Source organism: Moschus berezovskii, chromosome 14 (assembly GCF_049115385.1).
Source record: "Moschus berezovskii isolate FMDL1 chromosome 14, NW_MosBer_1.0, whole genome shotgun sequence".
NCBI lineage: Eukaryota > Metazoa > Chordata > Mammalia > Artiodactyla > Moschidae > Moschus > Moschus berezovskii.
The window spans coordinates 49,219,081-49,236,162 of NC_142473.1; the positions used below are offsets into that span (position 1 = coordinate 49,219,081).

Sequence of the window (17,082 nt, forward strand, 5' to 3'; positions counted from 1 at the left end):
AAAACTTCTCACTTCCTACTCTGTGCATCCATTCTCCTCCTAAGTTCTTTGATCATTAGGATCATTACTCTGAACTCTTTTTTGGGCAGATTGCCTATCTTTACATCAATTCTTCTGCAGTTTTATCTTGTTCTTTCACCTGAAACATATTCCTCTGCTGCCTCATTTTAAGCTGCTATTTATGTTTTTATATCTGTAGTGCATGTGTGTGTGCTAAGTTCCTTCAGTCGTGTCTGACTCTATGCAACCCTGTGGACTATAGTCTGCCAGGCTTCCCTGTCCATGGGATTTTCCCATGGGGCTGGAGTGGGTTGTCATGCCCTCCTCCAGGGGATCTTCCCAACTCAGGGGTCGAACCCATGTCTCTTAGGTCTCCTGCACTGGCAAGCAGGTTCTTTATCACTAGAGCCTCCTGGGAAGCCCATATCTGTGGTTGAACCTTGGAGAACTGGCCCTCTGTAGGAGGCATCCTACACATTCCAGCAGGCACTCTCCTCTCATTCCCCAACTGATATGCTCTAGGAATCCCCCTAAGAGGGTTGTGTGGGTCCTTCTGTTGTGGTGGGCCGACTGTGCTAGTGGTCTGGTTGGTTGCCAGGTTCAGCCTCGTATGGAGGCTTCTGGCTGCTGTTTAGCAGGGCCTGGTCACGAGGTGGCTGGTTGTGGAACCCTATGGAGCCCCAGGGCTAGCACTGGCTCACTGGTGGGAGGATCCAGGGTCCTGAAGACTCTGGGGCTGTTGTCTACCCATTGGGAGGTGAAGCCAGGCCCTGGGTTAGTGCTGGTCTACTGGAAGCCACACCCCAGGGTCCAGGGGTCCTGGATCTGATTTCAAATCATTGGTAGGGGGATTTGGGGGGTCCTGAAGGTTCCATTGGTCTGCTAGTGAGCAGGGCCATGGCCCAGCTTGTCCCAGGTCAGGATCTGGTCTACATTCTCATGTCTGTCCCCATGGGTGAGGCTAGTCTAGAGGCTTATGCGGACTTTCTTGTGGGAGGGGCTAGTGTCTGCCCACTGGTGAGTGGAGCTGAGTCCTGGGCTGCATCTAGAGGCAGCTGTGGGCTCTTTAGTCTTTAAGCAGCGTGTCTGCAGAAGGCTGGGCCTGTGTCTCCACCCAACTAGTTGCTTGGACTCAGGCGTCTTAGCACCTGTAGGCTATTGGGCTAATGAGCTGGAGGAAAATTTCCAAGATGGCGCTTGCCAGCATCAGCCTCTACCAGCACCAGCATCTACCTAATAGACTCTGCTTCCAGGAGTGGCTGCTCCCAGTGCCTTTGTCCCCAGGGCGAGCCATAGCTGCCCCCACCCCCTCCAGGAGACTCTCCAGGATCTGCAGGTAGGTCTGGTCCAGGCTCTTACAATTACTGCTCTTGCCTGGGGTCCCAGTGCCTGTGGAATTTTGTGGGCACTCTGAGTGCAGTCTCTGTTTCCCTAACCCTGAGGGGCTCCTGCAATTAAACCCCATTGACCTTCAAAACCAAATGCTCTGGGGGCTCATCTTCCCGGTTGTGGACGCCTAGGCTGGGGCTCAGAACTCTCACTCCTGTGGGAGAACCTCTGCAGTATAATTATTCTCCAGTTTGTGGGTCGTCGCTCAGCTTGGGGGGTGATGCTGTTTGATTATATTTTGAGTTTGTCCTTTTTACCTATTTTGGTGCTTTCTTTATATTGATATATTTAGTTGTAGAAGATCTTCTCTGGTAGTTTCTAGTGTTTTTCATTGATGGTTGTTGTACAGATAGTTGTGATTTTGGTATGCTCCTGAGATGGAAGTGAGCTCAGGGTCCTTTTACTTTGCTGTCCTGGCTGCTCTCCCAAAGGTTGAAATGACCTTTGAAGTCATCTTTTCCTGTGTGATGAAGACTGTTTTGTTTTCCTTTGTGCTTAGCCTCTCTTCACTTACTTACAATGCAGAGACCTTGTACCTAGCACTTCAGACCACAGTTCTGCTGTGCTGACAACTCAGCTTGGGGGTGAAGAGAGAGCTTGCTAGAAATGTGTGTTCTTAATTTGTTTTTTCTTTTTTTTTTAGTATTTGATATAATGATGTGTCATAAAATAATAACGAAAGGACAGATGGTGTCTGTGGTCAAAATATACTGGTCTATATGTTATTAGCTAATGTGAAGGCTCTTAGTAAAGGTTGGGGCTAGATTTTTCCCATATCAGAGAGTAAACTAGAGGCCCTTAAATAAACTGAAATTTAATTCTTAATTAGTAACCCCAACTGGTTAACATGAAAAAAAAATCCTTTGAAAATTCTTTAAAGTTTTATTCATATCTTTTCAAAAGTTGTATTCTGGTACAAGTCAAGGAAGGCTATTGGACTATCAAAACTTTAAGACTGGGTCCATTTCAAAAGTAGCTTGTCCTGGAATGAGTATGATAGTTATACTTATGACTGAGTATATTCTGAGAGGAAACAATCAAGTGGAACCAGACAGTGAAATTATTAGAGACATTCTTTTTGCATGGATATCTGCTGGTGATGGCCTTTTTGGACCCCCCAAAATCTGTTCTGTGTTTGTAAGTCTGACTCCAGCCTTGTTGTAGTAGACTTCATAAAGAACAGAGTAGATACTCCTGACCAAACCTGCTGTGAATTCTGCCAGGTCAAAAACAGGTGATTTCTCTGTGGAAATAAGCAGGGTTCCTGCATTCCTGCTGCTGCTAAGTCGCTTCAGTCGTGTCCGACTCTGTGCGACCCCATCGACGGCAGCCCACCAGGCTCCCCCGTCCCTGGGATTCTCCATTCCTAGGGAGTGATAAACAATCTCTTTAAGTGACTTGTTTGTGGTCAAATGCACAGCCTAATTTTATGTGTCAACTTGGCTAGGCTACAGTGACCAGTTGTTTGGTCAAACATGAGTCTAGATGTTGCTGGGAAAGTAATTTTTAGATGTGATTAACATTTAGACTTTGAATAAAGCAGATTACTGTCCAAAATGTGAGTGGCCCTCATCCAATCAGTTGAAAACCTTAGGCGAAAAAACTTAAGTCCTCTTAAAAAGAGGGATTCTGTCTCCAGGCTGCCTCTGGATTCAAGACTGTGACATCAACTCTTTCTGGAATTTCCAGTTTCCTGGACTGTCCCTTTCATTTTGGAATTGTCAGCTCCCATAAAAGTGTGAGCCAGTTCCTTTAAAACCACCACCACCACCACCATCACAGTGGCTCTGTTTTCTCTGGATAATCCCAGCTAATATGATTCTAACCAACTCTCCTTTCCCCTCTCTTATTGTCTTACTACTCATTCTCCATATACCAACCATGGCATAAATCTAACAGATTAATTCCTTTGTCAATATCCCCCAAAGACTTTAAGTAAAGGCAACAATTCTTAACATGTCTTATGAAGTCCTGAATGTGGCCCCTGTTACATTTCTGTCTCTCAACACTCCTCCCATACTCCCCAGACTCTCAGACTCTATGTATTATTGGTCTTCTTTTAAAAACCATAAATATATCCATATTCTTTGTCACCATAGGACCCTCTCACGTGCAATAACTCTACTTGAACATTTTCCCCCTCACCTGGGTAATATCTACTTAGGCTATACATACCCACTTAAATGTTTCCCATCCTCCTGGAAACCTTCCCCAGGCTTCAGACCAAATTAAATACACCTGTTACCCCTCTGAAGCACGCTGCATATTTTTAAGAATGCTCAGTGCACTTGCAGCTACAGATTCAGTATTTGTTTTCTCCAAAATGCTGGACTCTTCATACAGACACTTTTAATGTCTTGCTTTTCCTCTGTGTCTGTTTTTACATGATTTCTGGAACATAGTAAGCATAAATGTATATTTTAAATGTATGAATAAAACATCAATAAATAAATGGATGCATGAAGTTTTTGCTCTAGCATGAACCACTAACTTGGCAGCCTTTGAATCTGTTGAACGTCAGCCTGATTCAAATTGACTGAATGTTTGTGTCAGATCCTGCTACACCTATGATAGGGCTTTACACAAACCCATGCTCACCACAATAACGCCACTGCTTTGACCCTGTTTAACTCAGATTGGCAACTATCATTTCAACCTGTCTTAGTAAAAGCTATGTAATCACTCTGCTGAGTAGCGTCTCCCTTTTGTCTTGGGATGGTTGGATACACAGAGGCGCGTTAGAACTTGTACAAGACAAACGTTAGTGTAGCAATAGCAAGAGTGTTAGCAAAGGAGCTAACAATAGGAGATTGTTTATTACCTTCCAGTTACAGTTCTTAGTAATTTACAAGTAGTGACCCAATTAATCCTCAGAATAACCCCAAAAGGTGTTTTTTAATTCATCCTTTTCAGAAGCTGTAACTGAGACACATAAAGATTAAACAAAAGTTCAGGGTTACAAATATCCTCTTAATACTCTGATTTCTTTTAAGGTACATCCTCTCTGTGGTCAGGCAGAATGAGGGGCTCTTTGAAATACTTCACCACTAGGGGGACTTCATTTGTGATACATTTCATTCCTTTCTGTTCAAAGTATGCACAATTCTACATCTGGATATGTCAGGCGAACTTGTATTAGACCAGATTTCTGTCACAAAATCAATAAGAAGCTAGAAAAATATTGTTAAATGTTGAAGGCATAGACTTCTCATTTCATAGAAGATGAAGTTGCTCTATACCGCTTAGGTGTTCCCTCTTACCAAAACCATCCCTAGATAAAACAACAAGCAAGCTTAGGAAGATCGTAAAGAAGACGGACAAGAAGGCAGACTCCTAGGGACTTTGCACCCGAGGAAATCCCATAGGCCTGAGTCCCTGTGTTTTCTTATTGCTTCCATGTATCCTGGACAGGATACATGCTGCACAAGCCTCCAACCCAGAACCACCAAGAGACACAAAAAGACAGAGTTCAAAGATAGGTCTGTTCCTGCTAGCCAAGAAACTGGGAAAAGGGTGACCAACAGAATAGAACCCCTTTTGGCAATACCTGCCCTACTGCAGACAAGCAAGAGTGGAAAACCATACCTGTCTCCTACCTGCAGGATTCACCGGGGCGAAGTAGGGAGCTATTTTTTACCCCCTCCCCAACCTTTGATTCGTCTGCTGGGGTATTGTCATGGGGGGTCCAACAGGGAAATGAGCCTCCCCTGGTCATCTGGCAGCAGTGAGAGAATGTGAGGGGAACTAGTTGGTACTCTACTTCCCTATAATGATGACCCCACTCTTGTAAGTGAGGGCCCAATGGGGATCTGAGTTCCATCACTACCTTCAATAACAGAGCAGTGTGAACCAGCTCTCCACATCCTCCCTTCCCTAGAGGCAGGGAGTCCAGCGAGGAACTGATGGAAGAGAGGATGTGTGCAAGGCAGTGGGGTATTACTCTATAATGGGGAAGGAGACAACAGGGCAGTGGGAAAAGCTGAACTTGTCTCTCACTCAACTACAAGGAGGCAGTGGGAGTCAGCACTCCACTTTTTGCCAAAGCTGTGTGTTCAGCAGGAAGCTGAAGTCACACACACACGCACCCCCCACTAGTAGTTGCTGTGATAGGGGACATCCTCCTAAAAAAGATTGAATCTGATCCAGAGTCTCTTAATATGATATCCTAAATGTCTCTGTTACAATAAAAGTTACTATCACACCAAGAACTAGAAAAATCACAGTTTGATGAGGAAAGGCAATATATGCCTACATCAAAATGAAAAGGATGCTGAAATTATCTGACAAGGATTTCAAGGCAGCAGTAAACAAAGCTTCAACAAGCAATCATTGAAATTCTATTTCTTTGTTAAAAGAATTTCAGCAAAGAAATAGAATTATAAAATATAATCAAGGGGAATTTCTAGATCTGAAAAACATAATCACTAAAGTTAAAAGGAAACAATGGGATTAAGCAGAAGTGTCAGTACTGTATATGCCATCAGCATATCTTCACAGATTGAGTCACTGTCCTTGGCCTCAAATAGATAAAGCCAGCAAATCCATAATGTATGCACACCACAGTGAGAAGCAAGTTGAGGTCTTATATCTCCCCTTGGCAGAAGGCATCTTCATGACTATAATGACATAGGAAATCATAATTAAAATAAGGCTGCTGGCCAACACAAAGGCAGAGAGTACAAAAATAGCCATTTCATAAGACAGAGTATAGTCACAAACAAGGCAGACCGTAGGCAAGACGTCGCAAAAGAAGTGCTGGATGGTGTTGGAGTCACAGAAAGACAAGTTGAATACAACGGTGATGATACATACAGAAACCAGTAACCGAAGGACTGATGCTAAAGCTGAAACTCCAATACTTTGGCCACCTCATGTGAAGAGTTGACTCACTGGAAAAGACTGATGCTGGGAGGGACTGGGGGCAGGAGGAGAAGGGGACGACAGAGAATGAGATGGCTGGATGGCATCACCGACTCAATGGACGTGAGTTTGAGTGAATTCCGGGAGTTGGTGATGGACAGGGAGGCCTAGCGTGCTGTGATTCATGGGGTCGCAAAGAGTCGGTCACAACTGAGCGACTGAACTGAACTGAACCACTGCCCAATTTGCCAACATCAGTTGAAAGTAGACCTTATTGGTCATGAGGATGGAGTAGTGGAGTGGGTTGTAAATAGCAGTGTACCAGTCACAGGCATGGCAGCCATGATGAAGCAGTTATTGCTGGACAGGAAGAACATCTATGTGGCACACTTAGGAAGAGAAATGGACTTGCTGACTGATAGCAATCCCACCAACATGTAGGGGATGATTACCACAGTGGTACTGCTGCTGCTAAGTCACTTCAGTCGTGTCCGACTCTGTGTGACCCCATAGACGGAAGCCCACCAAGCTCCCCCGTCACTGGGATTCTCCAGGCAAGAACACTGGAGTGGGTTGCCATTTCCTTCTCCAATGTGTGAAAGTGAAAAGTGAAAGTGAAGTCGCTCAGTTGTGTCCGACCCTTAGCGACCCCACGGACTGCAGCCTACCAGGCTCCTCCATCCATGGGATTTTCTAGGCAAGAGTACTGGAATGTCTACAGGTTTCTTTAAGACCTGGAGGGTAGTTGCTTTACAATATTGTCATGGTTTTTGCCATACAGCAACATAAATTGGCCATAGGTATACATGTGTCCCCTCCCTCTTGATCCCCCCTCCTGCCTCCCTCCCCACTCCATCCCTCTAGGTTGTCACAGAGCACCGACTTTGGGCTTCCTGCGTCATACATCACATTCCCACTGGCTATCTCTTTTATACATGGTAATGTATATGTTTCAATGCTATTCTCTCAAGTCTTCCCACCCTCTCTTTCCCCTACTGTGTCCAAAAGTTCATCCTTTATGTCTATGTCTTCTTTGCTGCCCTGCACATAGGATCATCAGTACTATCTTTATAGATTCCATATATATGCTTTAATATATAATATCTGTCTGTTGCTCTGACTTACTTTATTCCATATAATAAGCTCTAGGTTCATCCACCTCATTGGAATTGACTCAAATGCGTGATTGCTGAGTAATATTCCATTGTGTATATGTAAGTGGTACAGGTTTCTGAAAATGAGGGGGACCACAGAGGAAAAAATACATGGGGGTTTAAAGGTTGTGTTTGAGCTTCATGGCCACCATTATGGATTCATTTGCAGCTAAGATGGTCATATGGGAGAAGAAAGTCATCACAAAGAGGAGATTTTGCATGTCTGAGAAACCGGAAAATCCCCACAGAAGGAATGTGCTCAGTGTGGTATGATCACCCATCCTCCTGGTGCATGCAGCAACTTTCCTCCGAAGGTACAGGGTTATTGAAATGAAGACTCTGAGATGAGTAGAAACTATCCTTATATACCAAAGTCACCTAGACTTTAATCAAGAGGAGGGACCTGAGATTCAGGGCACCTCTTCGTGGGAGAGTCTGAGAATGTGATGCTAAATGCAGTTGACTGAAGTCAAGTTCAGGAATTAGAGTAGTGAGAATGATTCTACTGTGGGAATCTGCATAAATGACATAGAGTGAGCCCAAATGTCTTCTTGGATTAAACTCACAGAAGCATTCTTATCTCTCTTTTCCAAAATGTATCTGCATGTAAGAGGGAAATATAATAAAATTGCTTTGTTCTCACCCACAGGATTTTGTAATGTTACATTTTGCAAATGATCTGTCAGATATAATGGTAACCTGGCACTCAGGAGTGCTTCATAAACTATTGACTAAATGAATAATTCAATCATTTAAATCATGTAAAATATAACTTAAAAAAAATTAGGACGATAAGTGAAAATTTTCCAAAAGAACTTTTGAGTTTTCCTTCAATGAAATCCTCTCCCATCAGTTTCTCCATGCAGTGGCTCTGAAAGTAATGATTGTGACAATGACCTGACCACATAAATGAATTTAACATATTGTAACTTCTACTGGGTTTCCATTCATGGTAATATTTAAAACTTGAGATTTAAAATATTAGTTCTTAATATATATCAATATCTTTTAAGTTCTTAATAATTTCTAATTGAAGTTTTTTTCCCAGATGCCTAATAAAATATTAATGGATGAGCTTGGAGTCACAATGATTTTGAAGGCAATGTCTCAGAGTGGCATATTCTGGTCATAATGTTCTAATCAAATTTTGGCTTTTTAAGCAAAACCTCCAGGACATTTTCTAGCAAAGTGGTTTGCTTTCAAGTGCAGACCTGAATGGAATAAACTCAAATTCCTCAGATCAATTTTGTAAATAATATTTCTATTTCAATTTTTCATTAAACATTTGCTGTCATAAGAGGTGAAGACAGACATGAAAACACTCCATAGAATTTTGATTTTAACTTCAGTCATTGTTGAAGGGGAAGGGGAAGCAAAAAGGGAGGAATCAGTGGTGGAAAATGAAGGAGTGTGCAAGAGAAATAAACACTAACTGGAAATTATTCTGTAAGACTAACACATTTGAGGAGTTGCTTTTTCTTTTTTTTTTTTGCACTGTAGCTATGGGCAAAGAATACAAGAGGAGTCAGGACAGGTAACCTGCTACTGCTGCTGCTAAGTCACTTCAGTCGTGTCCGACTCTGTGTGACCCCATAGACGGAAGCCCACCAGGCTCCCCCATCCCTGGGATTCTCCAGGCAAGAACACTGGAGTGGGTTGCCATTTCCTTCTCCAAAGTGTGAAAGTGAAAAGTGAAAGTGAAGTCGCTCAGTCGTGTCCAACCCTTAGCGACCCCATGGACTGCAGCCTACCAGGCTCCTCCATCCATGGGATTTTCTAGGCAATAGTACTGGAGTGGCCTGCCATTGCCTTCTCACTGTAGCTATGGGCAAAGAATACAAGAGGAGTCAGGACAGGTAACCAGCACCCACTTAATACCCATAGTATGTCAGACAATATGCTGGGGCTAGACAGAGCTGTATCACATAGTCCTCACAAGTCTGGGAGCTTGGAATTTCTATTTTGATTTTATAAACATAAAGTGAGTTTTAGAGTGGTTAAGTGATTATGGAAGTTGTGAATTTATTCAACACATATTGACTACATGCTTATGATGCACCAGGCAATTTACACACATGAAACACAAAATGTAACCAAACACATAGTATCTCTATGATGAAAAAATGAATGGTTACTTTGGTTTGTGGAGTCAGGGAAGCCCTCGAGCGCATTAACCGCATGGTTCACAACCAATTCAAAGACCCGAAGGTGGGAAACTCATCTACCCAAGCAATCTTTCTAGACCCAAATGGCTTGTCTTTAAGACCCTTCCACTCTCCTCTGAAGGTTTTTCTCTATTTACCTCTAAAGGAAACAATTTCCCTTTATTGCTTTAACTATCACTTACCTTGTATGACTCTCTAATTCTCACTTCTACCATATAGGAAGCTCCCATTTCCTTTGACACATTTCCAGGCCAAAATGTCCTTCATGTTTTCAATGTAAGATTTTCAGAACAGAATTGGTCATATTTCTCCTACATGTCAAAGTTCCCTCCTGTACTTCCTGATTGAGTTACTTGCAAACATCAGAGAGCTACCATCAGACCCCAGTTTTGGTTTCTTTCTCATATTTCTGTATTTAAATTAATTGCCAAAATTCCAGGTGTCCTTTTGCCATCACCTTTTTGTTGCTGTTTGTTTTTATTCTCTCTGCTCTTGTCCTGGAACTATCCAATAGGGTAAATATGATACCTAGGTAGTGTTCCATTAGTCACAAATTTGTTGCATTTTTATTCATTGCATCATGACCAGATATTCAATTCCTAAACAGAGAATATATTAAGTCACGAATGGTATCAAAAATAGTGAATAGATACACACTGATTATAAGAGGAAAGCCAAACACCCCAGTATGATATTTGATGCTCATCACAAATGGATCCCTAGATACTACTCCTGGATGTTTCCGCGACATCCCCCTGCCTACACTACACTCAAACCAGACAGCAGTGCCCTCTGTTTTCCAGACAAATCATGATCCTTCATGTTGCTGTGTCTTTGCACGTGGTATCACCTCTGCCTCAGTCTTCCCTTTTCTATTTTACTTCTATTAGACTTGCTCACTTTTTAGAAACTAGCTTGAATTACTTTGATTTTCCATCCTCTCTTGTTGTCCACCTTTTCTAGATTCCAGGAGCCTAACTAAAAAATGTCTCCTGCTTTCTACTCCATCACTCAAGTGGATTTTTGCCACAGCCTCTATTCTTTCCCTCTCCTGGTCCTTCACCTCTTACCAGCTTTTCTATGTTCAATCTGCAATCACTGTACATCACATTTTAGATTTTTAGGTATCTTCTGCTTACAAACTAGGTGATTCTAGTAACTTCTAAACCTCATTGCACGCTTCAGCTACACCATCTCCTATACCCTCATGGCTAACCTAAGAGATAAGTGCTATTATGATGTTTGTAGTGGTCCCATCACTTCTTGGGAAATAGATGGGGAAACAGTGTCAGACTTTATTTTTTTGGGCTCCAAAATCACTGCGGATGCTGATTGCAGCCATGAAATTAAAAGACGCTTACTCCTTGGAAGGAAAGTTATGACCAGCCTAGATAGCATATTAAAAAGCAGAGACATTACTTTGCCAACCAAGGTCCGTCTAGTCAAGGCTATGGTTTTTCCCGTGGTCATGTATGGATGTGAGAGTTGGACTGTGAAGAAAGCTGATCGCCGAAGAATCGATGCTTTTGAACTGTGGTGCTGGAGAAGACTCTTGAGAGTCCCTTGTTGCAAGGAGATCCAACCAGTCCATTCTAAAGGAGATCAATCCTGGGTGTTCATTGGAAGGACTGATGCTAAAGCTGCAACTGCAATACTTTGGCCACCTCATGCGACGAGTTGACTCACTGGAAAAGACTCTGATGCTGGGAGTGATTGGGGGTAGGAGGAGAAGGGGACGACAGAGAATGAGGTGGCTGGATGGCGTCACCGACTCGATGGACATGAGTTTGAGTGAACTCCGGGAGTTGGTGATGGACAGGGAGGCCTGGCGTGCTGTGGTTCATGGGGTCGCTAAGAGTTGGACACGACTGAGCGACTGAACTGAACTGAACTGAGTGAAGAAACTATGGCCTTAGAGAGTTACTTAATTTGCCAGAAATGATACAGTTGGTAAGTGCACATGTATTACATGAACACAGAGAGGCAGTGAGAACCTAGAGAGTCACTTACTTGTGTGGCTAATTAATTTTTAGGCTTCCCTCAGTGCAAGTGCCCTCACTTCATCTGCCTCCAACCTCTCCTACGTGGGGACCATCCCGTTGTTTTGTTTTGTTTTTTTTTAAATTGTATACGCTTCATGACTTTTCTACTATGCACATGTTTTCTTATAGTGTTCTTCCTGCCCTTTTCTGATTGCTGAAAGAGCATTCTTAGAAAGACAATTAAAATGTCACTTCCCTTGAACTTCTCAAACCTTCCTATGTGTGTTAGTCATTTCTTCTAGATTCAGATCAGTTTATTGTGGGGAGGTGAGGTTTGTGCCTGTGTGTGTGTGCATGTATGCTTAGAGCAGAAAGTTGTTTTAAAATTTGGTATGCCCCAACTGCATCTAGAGCCTAGTGATTGTAGAATTTGTACTAAGGTTAGTTCAGAGGCTACGGGACCAGGGTGGGGGTGGGGTGGGGGGCACGGGTCAGGGAACAACCATGTTCTCCAGAAAGCCTCCATGCTTATACTTCAGTGTATTTATTAACTCTTCTTCAATACACCACTTGCTCTAAACATAGTTGGTTTCTCTCTAAATGGTTTTAAGAATACTGTTACATAGCATCGTGAATGCATGTATAGATGCTTTCTACATTCTTGCTGATCTTAATTTACAACCACTTCTCAAAACTCCATCTTGGTTGTTTAAAATCTAGGAGAAAGAAACTACCGTTTTTGAATTCTATGCGTGATCCCCATTTACTGTAGTATCAAATTACAATTGACCTATATAAGTGGTCATCACCAAGGGGCACGGCAAGAATGGCTAGGGGAGCTTTAGGCAAACAGTGCATGTCCACCCATATTAGTCACAAGTTTTTTGCAAACCTCTCCAAGGGGAAATGTCTGCAGAATAAGGTTAGTTACTCTGCATAATCTTTATTAATTTTGGTTGAGAATTTTTGATTTTATCATGCTTTTCTTTTCAAATATGCTGATAACATTTTTTTTTTCATATATTTTACAACAATAGTAATAGAAAGTTATGTCAGCATGGCACTGTTTCCATTCTCCCCTATCAGCCTGTCAGGCACTGGAGAACAAGATTTGTAGTGTTTTTTCAGCCCTTCTGTTTGTTTAACCAAGTCTTACCCTCTCTATTCACCTTGAGTTTACCATTCTATTCTCTTTTCTGTTCTTGAAAGCTTCCCCCATGCAGTTATCTGGGTTCTATCTCTACCAGGAGGAGGGAATTGAAAATTCCCTATAATTTTCCAGGGAATTGTAAACACTGTAAATTTCCAGCTTATCCTTGCTTATAGTTTCTTTAATATAACAGGCTGATAATACCAAATGGGTACTTCATTATTAGAAGATATAGAATATTAGAAGATATAGTGTTGCAGAAACCAGTACTCAAGAAGCCAAGCACTACACTCAGAGAGTTGGAGAACTCAGGTTTATTTCACCGGCGGGCCCAGAGGAGTTAACAGTCCAAGCGCTGAGCCCCGAACAAAGGGATTACAAAGTTTTTATAGACAGACTATAGTGGGCAACACTAGATATTAATAGGCTGGTTTAAACTAAGGGGTTTTGAGTGCTTGGGAACAGCAGTCAAGATGGGAGGGGGATGCCTGACCTTTACACAGGCATGATTAAGCAAGTTTGCAGGGGCCAGGCGATTGCAAAGAGCAGGATGAGGGTGAGTGAGATAAACTCCAGTTCCTAGGATTGCAAGTCCTCACTTTCTGAGAACACATGATCTGTGTGACCTACGTGATTTAGACTTTGTCAGGGGCAAGCTGAGTTACAGAGGCAGAGCAGAAGGAGATTATGCAAAATTTTAACTTTTCCTCTTCAATAGAATAAAAATTAGAAGATATACAATAATTTTAAAGAGAAAAAGCTCTAAAATTCCCACCTTTCACAGCAGGATAATCACCTTCTAGTCCCTTAAAATCATGAGTTTATTAAACTGGAGGAAGAACTGACAGTCTCACAATTCTGGTGTGGCTTTCTGCAGTTCTTGTGATTTCATGTATCCCGTAATTCAGGGGGAAGTTTTAAGGCTGCTTTTTCCCTCTGAATGTCTGTGAGTATTCCCTCTGACATTAGAGTCCCTATAACATAAAGGTTGTATTCTCCATTCCTTAAAAAAGATTTTAAAGAGATTCCTCAGGCCATCAGAGACCATTATTTTGAGACTACTGCTTTAGATACCAGGCATCTTGTGCACTGTTGATCTGTTATCTCATGTGATGTTGTAAAAAATGTTTTTTAAATCCTGACATACCATAGAGAATTTTTAGTGATGTTTGCACTTACGATTCTGAATAACAATTGAAGTGGTGGAAACTCAACTTGTTTTTATAGTTTTTAAAATTTTATTTATTTATTTTAATTGGAGGCTAATTACTTTACACCTGGGGTGGATTCATGTCAATGTATGGCAAAACCAAAACAAATCAACTTGTTTTTTTTTAAAAATCTTGGGATGTAGATGATTCCCTCAGGGATATTTTGCTTCCTACACAATATTGTTTATTTTATAATTCTGAAAATTTTCCATCTCTCAGGTTTCCTCTTCCTAATACACAGGGCAAGGGGATGGCATGGCATGAGAAGCTATTGCTGGGGGAAACATTCAAAAAGAGAGAGTAGAAGAGAATGAACACACAGTATGAGCACTTTCTAATGAGGCGGCTCTGCTGGGAAAGACCTTGTTGAAAAAGAAAATACTCAGTTATTGATTGCCATTTGTGATATCCACAAATTGCTCCTGTTTGCCTTTATCATCAGCTTTGGCTTTTAGAGTCTTCCCTACCACCATGTGTTATCTTCCGCCTAATATACTATCAAGTCTTATCTCCAATATCTGCTCTCGTAACCTCAAAGTTGTGGCAAGCCACTCAATACACCATTTCCTGATTAAATTCTACAGCTTCCTTGTTCTAAAGTCTGTTATGTCTGAAAATTCCTTTACTTATCCTGCTTCTCTCCTCCTTACAGTTTTTCTCTGAGATTATTCCTCACCAAATGACTTGCATACAATTGCTGGCTAAGGCTCTGTTTTTGGAGAATTTGTCCAGGGACAGTCTCAGTGCCTACATAGGAATGACGACAGCATGCCCTTTATTATGCACAGCCAAAATTTTAAAAACAATCAAGTAGAAGCATTGGGTTCTGATTACTGGCCCAGATTCTCTCTCAGTGAGGAGCTAGTTGAAACCCTTATCTATCATTGCCAGTCACATAGTCATACAGACTGAATTTCTGTCTGTGAGACTAACTGCATTTATCCTTTGTGGTGCTAGGATTTCTGCCTCCAGCTAAATGGCTCTAATAAGTAGAGTTGGTACTTTTATCTTATGCATCTATTCAGAGGACAGTTATGAATTCTGAATTAATATAACATTTTCTATGGATGTCTGTGATATGATCTGCTGAGGGCAGAGGAGGCTGCATGTTGTGGCTGTTCTATGTCTATTTAGATCATCAGTCTATTTTCGCTGTTATTTTCAGCCACTACTCTTTCAAATGCAATGGAAATTAGCTACAGGAAGGGTAATAGGGATAACAGTGTCATTTCCTGTTAGAAAATGGAAATACAGTCATGTAATTCTTTTCAATTATGAGGAAATGTGTATGTCAGATTTTTAAACTAAGGCTTTTAGCCATCTTCCTAGAAATGGAAACAGAGTATTAATCAAGAACCAGTATATATTTTTTAAAACTTTTTTTTTGTATTGGAGTATAAGTTGGTGATGGACAGGGAGGCCTGGCGTGCTGTGATTCATGGGGTCACAAAGAGTCAGACACGACTGAGCGACTGAACTGAACTGAATAGCCAATTAACAAGCAACGTGATAGTTTCAGGTGAACAACTAAGGGACTCAGCCATACATGCGCATGTATCCATTCGCCCCCAAACTCCCCTCCCATTCAGGTTGCCACATAACATACTGAGCACAATTCTACATGCTACCAGTATATTTTTCAAATTGAGCAGAAATTAGGAAATAAAGACTCAATTTATTTTAATAGCTTTCAATAGCATTCTTCAAATGCAATAAAGCTAGAAATCAATAATAAAAGACAACTAGAAAACACTCATATATTTGGAAATGAATTAGCATACCACTGGTTTTTCCTGTGGTTATGTATGGATGTGAGGGTTGGACTGTGAAGAAAGCTGATCGCCGAAGAATTGATGCTTTTGAACTGTGGTATTGGGGAAGATTCTTGAGAGCCCCTTGGACTGCAAGGAGATCCAATCAGTCCATTGTAAAGGAGATCAATCCTGGGTGTTCATTGGAAGGACTGATGCTGAAGCTGAAACTCCAATACTTTGGCCACCTCATGCGATGAGTTGACTCACTGGAAAAGATTCTGATGCTGGGAGGGATTGGGGGTGGGAGGAGAAGGGGACGACAGAGAATGAGATGGCTGGATGGCATCACTGACTCTGTGGACATGAGTTTGAGTGAACTCCGGGAGTTGGTGATGGACAGGGAGGCCTGGCGTGCTGTGATTCATGGGGTCGCTGAGAGTTGGACATGACTGAGCGACTGAACTGAACTGAAAGAACCCCTCAATCAAAGAAAAAATCAAATGGAAATTAGAAAACAACTGAATCATACATACAAAACTTATAAAACTTAGATATATACTAGATATATACTTAGATATATATATATCAGTTCTTGGAAGGAAAGTTTTAATAGAAATACGAGACAAGAAAAAAATACAAATCAGTAACATTTGTGTTAATTTTCAGTAGTTGAAAAATAAAACCCAGGATTGTAGGATAAAAAAATGATAAAACAGATAGCAGATATTAAATGAAAAATCGACACATGGAGACTTCCCTGGTGGTGCAGTGGTTAAGACACCATACTTCCATTGCAAATGGCATCGGTTCAATCTCTGGTCAGGGAACTAAGATCCAGCATGCCATACGGTGACCAAAACAAACAAACAAAAACCAAAAAGAAAATAAGAGGGACGCATTTGTAGGTCCTTTGAACAAAATCAAGCACACAATAGAGAGGACCAAATATGCCAAATATGCTAAATATTTGATTTTAATGGTGATGTATTGGACTTACTGCTAATTTATTTTTTTAAGAATAGAAAGTCTAAATAACCAATACAAGGGAGGTAAAAGTGGATAAAAGTACAGATTGGTGGATATTGATAGGATTATGAGTAATTGTGAATCCCAGGCAAGAAAAAGAAACAAAAGGCATCCAAATCAGAAAGGAAGAAGTATAACTCTCACTGTTTGCAGATGATATGATATTATATAAAGAAAACCATAAGACTCCACCATAAAAATGTTAAAAACTTTAAATTTTGTGTTGGGATATAGCCAATTAACAACGTAGTGATAGTTTCGGGTGAACGGATTCAGCCTTGTATATATTAATACTTGTACCCGTTCTGCCCCAAACTCCTCTCCCCTCCAGGCTGCCACAACAGTGAACAGAGTTCCATGTGCTATACAGAAGGTCCTTGTTTATCAGTTT

General features: G+C 41.5%; 1 pseudogene; it reads right to left on the minus strand.

The window, feature by feature from the left end:
- Positions 1-5,819: 5,819 nt before the first annotated feature.
- On the minus strand, positions 5,820-7,684 carry LOC129553569 (olfactory receptor 10J4-like; annotated as a pseudogene).
- Positions 7,685-17,082: the final 9,398 nt, after the last annotated feature.